General features: G+C 35.0%; 1 long non-coding RNA gene across 1 annotated transcript; it reads right to left on the reverse strand.

The window, feature by feature from the left end:
• Positions 1–361: 361 nt before the first annotated feature.
• LOC127971306 (uncharacterized) lies at positions 362–6,048 on the reverse strand. The gene is made up of 3 exons (XR_008156779.1): positions 4,648–6,048; positions 4,449–4,557; positions 362–1,904 (listed from the first exon to the last, which is right to left on the reverse strand). It is a non-coding gene; the product is annotated as an uncharacterized LOC127971306 (long non-coding RNA).
• Between the last annotated feature and the right edge of the window lie 525 nt (positions 6,049–6,573).

Consider the following 6,573-nt stretch of genomic DNA (forward strand, 5'->3'; position numbering starts at 1 on the left):
TGTTAAAGTTTCTTTTTCTTTGTTTTCTTTTTTTTTGCATGGCAAGTACAATACATTTAATGGCATATAGTGGTAAAAAAAAATCTTAATGGTAATAAGTTTATTTTTCTTACCACATTGCCAAACATTTTCCTTTTCAATTCATTTTGATATATATATATATATAATTTTACCAGTAAACAAGACTTTATATAGTGTTATTTTGTTTCACTAAATCTTGATTTTCAAATGTTTTTATTTGTACTAAAAAAAACATTTATTTATTTATTCTTTACTTAAAACTAATTCTACTTCCCATGTAGAACATTTCTGACATAAAAAAAAAATATAATACAATATGGTTACTTTTTTCAATCCCAGGCAGCTATGTGACGCGGTATTTCTATGTGTGGTCATGTGACAACATACAGCTTACTAGATTAATGTAGTGATGTATCTTTCCTACTGACACATCTTACCCCACGCTCAACTACATTTTTAAGAACTGTGAAAGTTTGTTTTTTGAGGTCTCCCTGACCAACACCCAGCCCAGTGTTCAGTACACAGAGAACAGTGCTCAGCGCTCTTCCTGCTACTGTCAGTGTCTGATTTCACACCGCTAATGACTGCGCACTGTTTACACTGCCTCCTTTATTCTTTGTAGGGTCACATTACTACTGCCTCAGAGAAAGCACACAGTACACACACCACGCCATACACACACAGACAGACCACTGATAATTATTATTTTTTTCTTTAATTTCATTGACAGTGTCTTAAAATTAAAGGACATGAAGAATCGGTTCTAACGCAAAGGCCCTGACAGACATCACACCTCTGAGCACCTCTGGACATGACATTGACAGTACAAAAATAAGCACTCACACTAATGTTTAATTTATACGATTCTCTCAGGATATCATATCTCACTGATAAGAACCAAATTACGTGATTGAAAGGAAGGCTAAGAGTAGCTTCACGATTCAAAATCTGTGCTTTTTTATGGCAGGGGCATCTTAGAAACCAATTACCACACAAGAAATAGATCATTATTTCTTCTGAGCAGAGAGGCTTGGGGGGTGGGGGGCAAAGGTGGTTGCTAAAAGGATGGGTAGGGTTTTTTAGATTGAGAGCAGCACAATAAAGACATAATCATCTCCCCCTCAACTTTTCCTATCCAACTTTCAGATTTTAATTTGCCGTCTGTGAAGTGGTACCTAATTTACTTTCGCCTCGTCCCTTCAATGCGCCATTGTTACGGCGGCAGAGACTCCGAGTTTCCTCTCTTAGCTCACCTCGGCGTGAAATTGGTTTAATGAAGCTGAAAGGTATGAAGCTCTCACAACACTGCGGATTCCAGCGACACTGCTTCATCACCCCCTCACGCCCCCCAAACTCACATTACGCCCACAAGTTATAAAGCAGCACATAAAAGATCACTATCTCTCACATTACATCAGTGGATATTGCTGTCCCTTTCTGAGTGCCAGCGCTGAGGCGAACCGCCGGGGCCGTCGGTGTCAGGGACTTGCCCTGGGTGCTTCAGATCCGCTATCGCTCTGAATCGAACTCAAGAATCAAACGCTCTGAGTTTGGTGGAGGAGATATCGATCGGTGTGTTTTCCACCTCGGAGCGTCCTGTCATTTCCATGCATGCAGTGACCCTGTGAAACACGCTCTCATGTTACTGTTCTGACTGGGTGTGACTCTTGTGGGAATGCAACAGAAGTACTGGGAGATTATTTTTGAGTGTGTCTGTGTGTGTTTGTTTGTGTGTTGGTATGCTTGTGTGTGTGTTTTATATTAATATGATCTCCTCATGGCATATCATTTACAGCTTCTTGCCCCCCTTTTGGACAATCGCATGAAAACGCATCTGTAACTGAATATTCAGGTCTGTTCCGGTTTCAGTCTTGTTCCAGGACCTGCAGGGATTTGAAAAAAAGATTAACAAATACCAGAGGACTGCATAGATTTGTGTGTGTGGATGTTTTGCTGTCCTTATGGGCACAAACCTTTTATAAAACAAAGGGATTAATCAATGTTTATTTGTAGAAATGGATTAGATTATTGTGCAAAAGGTATAATTAAATTAGGATACATGCATATGATCATTGTGAGTGTGTTTAAAAAAAGGCCCCCTGGAATAAAGAGAATCCCAAAAGGTTTAGCAAAAAGATTACCTAAAAACCAACATTTTCTATGTAAGTTTTTTTTATCTTTTTTTTAATGTAAATTCATTTTAAATAAGTACATTTTTGTAATAATTTTTTAAGTTTTAAAATTGCTTGTTTTATTCTTTATTTTATTTTTCTTCATTATTATTTTACCTTCTTTTATGTAAAGCACTTTGAATTACCATTGTGTACGAAATGTGCTATATACATAAACTTGCCTTGCCTTATCTTATTTTTCAGCAAAAGAAAAAAAAAAATCTAATCATCCTTCAATCAGTACCTGGGAAGCAAAACTGTCTGTTTTTATATAACCTCACTAGATTTTGATACATTTAGGTAAAAATTTTATTTTTTAAAATATATTATTTATATACAGTCAAATATTGTATAGTATAGCTTAGTAATGAAGCAGCAATATTGAATTACAATATTATTTTAGATAGTTTTTTTAAAGTGAAATTTTTTTAAAAAAAAGTGAAAAAAGATTTATTATTATTTATTTATTATATTATACATAAATCCATGCAAATTTAGTAAATTTGCTACAAATCGCCAATTGGAGTAAGTAAACCATATTTAAACCATAAAGATGCATTCTGAATTAAATGGTGTTGTTTTAAGGATATTCACACTTTTTTTTTTTCTCCAAAAACAAGACAATAATGCTATTTTGTGAGATTGTCATTCCAAAAGACATGCCCACTATGGTCAATTACAATTCACAGTTTATGTGACTGCCAGAAACATCTGATAGAACATAAACTTTTTCATCAGTGGCAAATCATTTATACAGAAGCTGATTTACACAAGTTTTCACTAGGAGAGTTTACTGCATTTACTTGGACTTTACAACCACTTTGCTGACATTCCAAGCCCCTTCCAGAGAAAAGCACTGAGAAAAGAAAAAAAAACATTCCCTAAATTGTCGCCATTATCATTTTATCATCTGTAAGCCGTCGTGCAAAACAGCCTTTGAGAAAAGGAAATTGTTCAAAACACCGTTCCCTGCGTCTGCCTTCATTTGATGCAGGCAGAAATGAGAGCGATCATTCAAACACACATGCACACATTAAATTGTGCAGCTAAACTGAGCATTTAGCCTCTAACTGAGCTAAACGCTGTTCTGCGGGGAAGGCCAGTCAGTGAGATTAGCAGTGTTTCCCGGCAGGAGTGCTATCTCATACAGGTAATTACTCAATTATCAGCAAACACGCAGATGTCTGACAATACAGACTGAAAAAAAGGCAGAATACAACTGAAAAGATGGGGGTTTTAAAAAAAAAATCACACCTTACAGATACTTATATGAGCACTTCATGTGGACTGACTGAAGGGAAGAATGAGTCCTCTGTTACAGTAAATGCACTTCCCTAATATTACAGGAGTGCCCAGGTAACTGCTTAAATACAAATGTGTCATATAAATATCAAACCCATAAAAAATGAAACATATCAATTATAATAACTATTTTCTCTGATTTTACAGAGGAAAGTACCAAGTATAAAAGCACATTCAGAATCACATTTAAGCTGCTGCTCGTGCTGTGGAGAGCTCAGGGGAAATCTCTCTAGTAATGCGCTTCCACATATTGCCACTGGTAGGCGCTAAAGAGAGCAGAAATGATTTAGAGGAGCATCTTGCCTGATCATTTATAGTTGTAAACACCAAAACTATGTTTTAATGTTAACCATTTGTATTCGAAAATAAGTTTGGGATTTTCAACAGGGGGTCTGTGACCTCTGATGTCAGTTATTATTTGACTTTTTTTTTTTTTTTGTCAAAAACGAAAAACACAAAATTAAGTTAATTACAGCCAAAGCTATGGTTTAGCTAAATGTTTGGTTATCTTTAGATAATTAAAGTGTATTAAGTAAAACTATACTTCTGTTGGAACACTTTACAATAGTTTATTAATGAAATGGTGAAATTGATCTTATGAGTTCATGTTAATTTCAACGTTTACTAATACATCAGCTATTCAAATCAAATGCAGTATTTGTCAATATTATTGAATAACAATGAACTGTTTTATTTTTATCAACTAACGTTAACAGATTCGATTAATAAATACTGTAACAAATGCATTGCTCAATGCATTAATTTAAACCATTAAACTTATGGGACTGAAGTGTGACCCAATATTTTAGCATCACAACAAATAAATGCATGCATAAATATGTTCCTATACACACACAGTATTACAGGCAGGCTTAAAATGAAACTTTTATTCATATGTCCTTTTCTGAAGGCCCTTGGGTTGGCCGATTAATTTCATGTTCACAAATTAAATACCTGTAAGATTTGAGTACATTTCTCTGTGAATTGGGTGCAGTGGGCAGGATGCAGCTCGTCCACTGTGCAGGCAGACAGTTGATCCCAGTTAGAGGGGGGCTTAGTGTCCCTGACAAAAGCAAACAGTAACAGAAACCCTTTACACACCAGACAAACAGAATAATATCAAATGAACACTGAATATACAAATCTGGCTCACCTGTTTTGTTGAGCTCAGTGCATTTAAAAATAGAGGTGTAACTTTGCCATCATCGACCTGTAAAACATTTCTGATTTCAATGGTGCATCATTCACTGCTGAGGAACTGCTTGGTTTCAAAAGTCCTTTACAAAGGAAAACATGCTAAAAAAGTTATCTGATGAATATGATTATTATTCAGTATGACCACCTAATAACATGACTGTACCGCGGTACTTTTTTGTGAGGGTTAACGCCATGAGAACGTCCCAGAGAAGTGTTTTAACAGGCTATAATACACCAACAGTTTATAAGCCGAGAAGAACATCCCAAACTGTGATCTAGTTAATGCACCGCTGTGCCGACCCACCCAATGAGCTCGTTTAAACACTTCCTCCCCCTCACACAAGCACCTGCCAGCGGACACACACCTGGCTCACAGCAGTCTCCCACAGAGAGGCCCTGTGGTTCTCCACGTTCAGACCGCATGGGCTCAAACTAACACACACCCGGACACACACTCACACAGGCAGCACAAATCCCCCTGAGACAGCCTGCCGTGAGCTAATGAGGAATTAGAGAGGACTAGGACAGCTTTACTGGGGTTTACCTCATGAGAATGACTCACAGGAAGACCCAGAGGCCACAAAATGCATACACACTCAAACACAACACACACATGCATGCTCACACGCACAGATGCATGCTCAGACAAAAGCTGCACTGATGCACACGCTCTTACCCACCCATGGAATCAAATCTTATTGCTTATAGTCACAACTTTGTTCGTAGCGCAGCTATGCACACCAAAACAAACATACAGAACTGCATGCACGTACGTGCAGTTTTATCCAGAAATTAGTTTTGAAGCAAAAGCAAACAAATTTAACTGACTCATGTTGGGTGTACACCCCACACTGTGCCATTTTACAAAAAAATATGTGTGTTGAAGAATCACAACAACTTCCATCAAAATAATTACTATTAAAATGAGGATGCATGTATTGAGGCTGAAGGCAGACCACAGGACATTTCAACATGTATGGGCAAATATATCATTGTTGTAACGTTGTTTTTACTGTTCTATAAAAAAAAAAAATATATATATATATATATATATATATATTATTATATAAATAATACATTTTTAATTTTACAGTATATCTCTGTGTTTGAATAATTCTTATAATTAAATACACATAATAATAAAAAAAATCTACACATCTATGTTTTAAGATGTAATTTATTCTTGTATGGTATAAAGCTGAATTTTCAGCATCATTATTTCAGTCTTCCGTGTGACGTAAATCATTCTATGCTGATTTGGTGCTCAATTATTATCAATTATTGTTGGTGCTGATTTAGTAATAATGGTTATTGTTATCAGTGTTAAAAAAAATAATTCAAAAAACATTTTTTTTGCTTTTTTATATTTGTGTGGAAACCGTGATACAATTTCTTCAGAATTGGTTCATGAATAGAAAGTTCAAGAAAACACCATTTATGTGAAATAGAAATAAATTAATTTAATTGCTTTTACAAATATATTATACACTTTTGACTGGTACACGGTAACAATTGTTAACCTATAATTATTACCTTCAAGTGTATTTTCTACTTGACTTAAAGTTAAATAAAAAAAAAAAAAAAAGTTCAGTCCCTATTACATTATGATTCAGTAATATTTAATAATATTTCAACTTAAATAAAACCAGTTAATTTAGATGTTACCATTTTTAGGTTGAAAGTTTTTTCAGAGTATATTATATTATTATATATTATTATATTATATATATTATTAGGGTATACATATTATTATGGTAAACATAAAATGGAAAGTCACTCTCAATAAAGCAAGAAGAATAACACTCAATACTGTTAGCATATAGCCTTATCCTTACACACTCTCTGTGTTATCTTCAGTATGAGAACACCCTGAACAGGTATG

Source organism: Carassius gibelio, chromosome B14 (genome assembly GCF_023724105.1).
Source record: "Carassius gibelio isolate Cgi1373 ecotype wild population from Czech Republic chromosome B14, carGib1.2-hapl.c, whole genome shotgun sequence".
Classification (NCBI taxonomy): Eukaryota; Metazoa; Chordata; class Actinopteri; order Cypriniformes; family Cyprinidae; genus Carassius; species Carassius gibelio.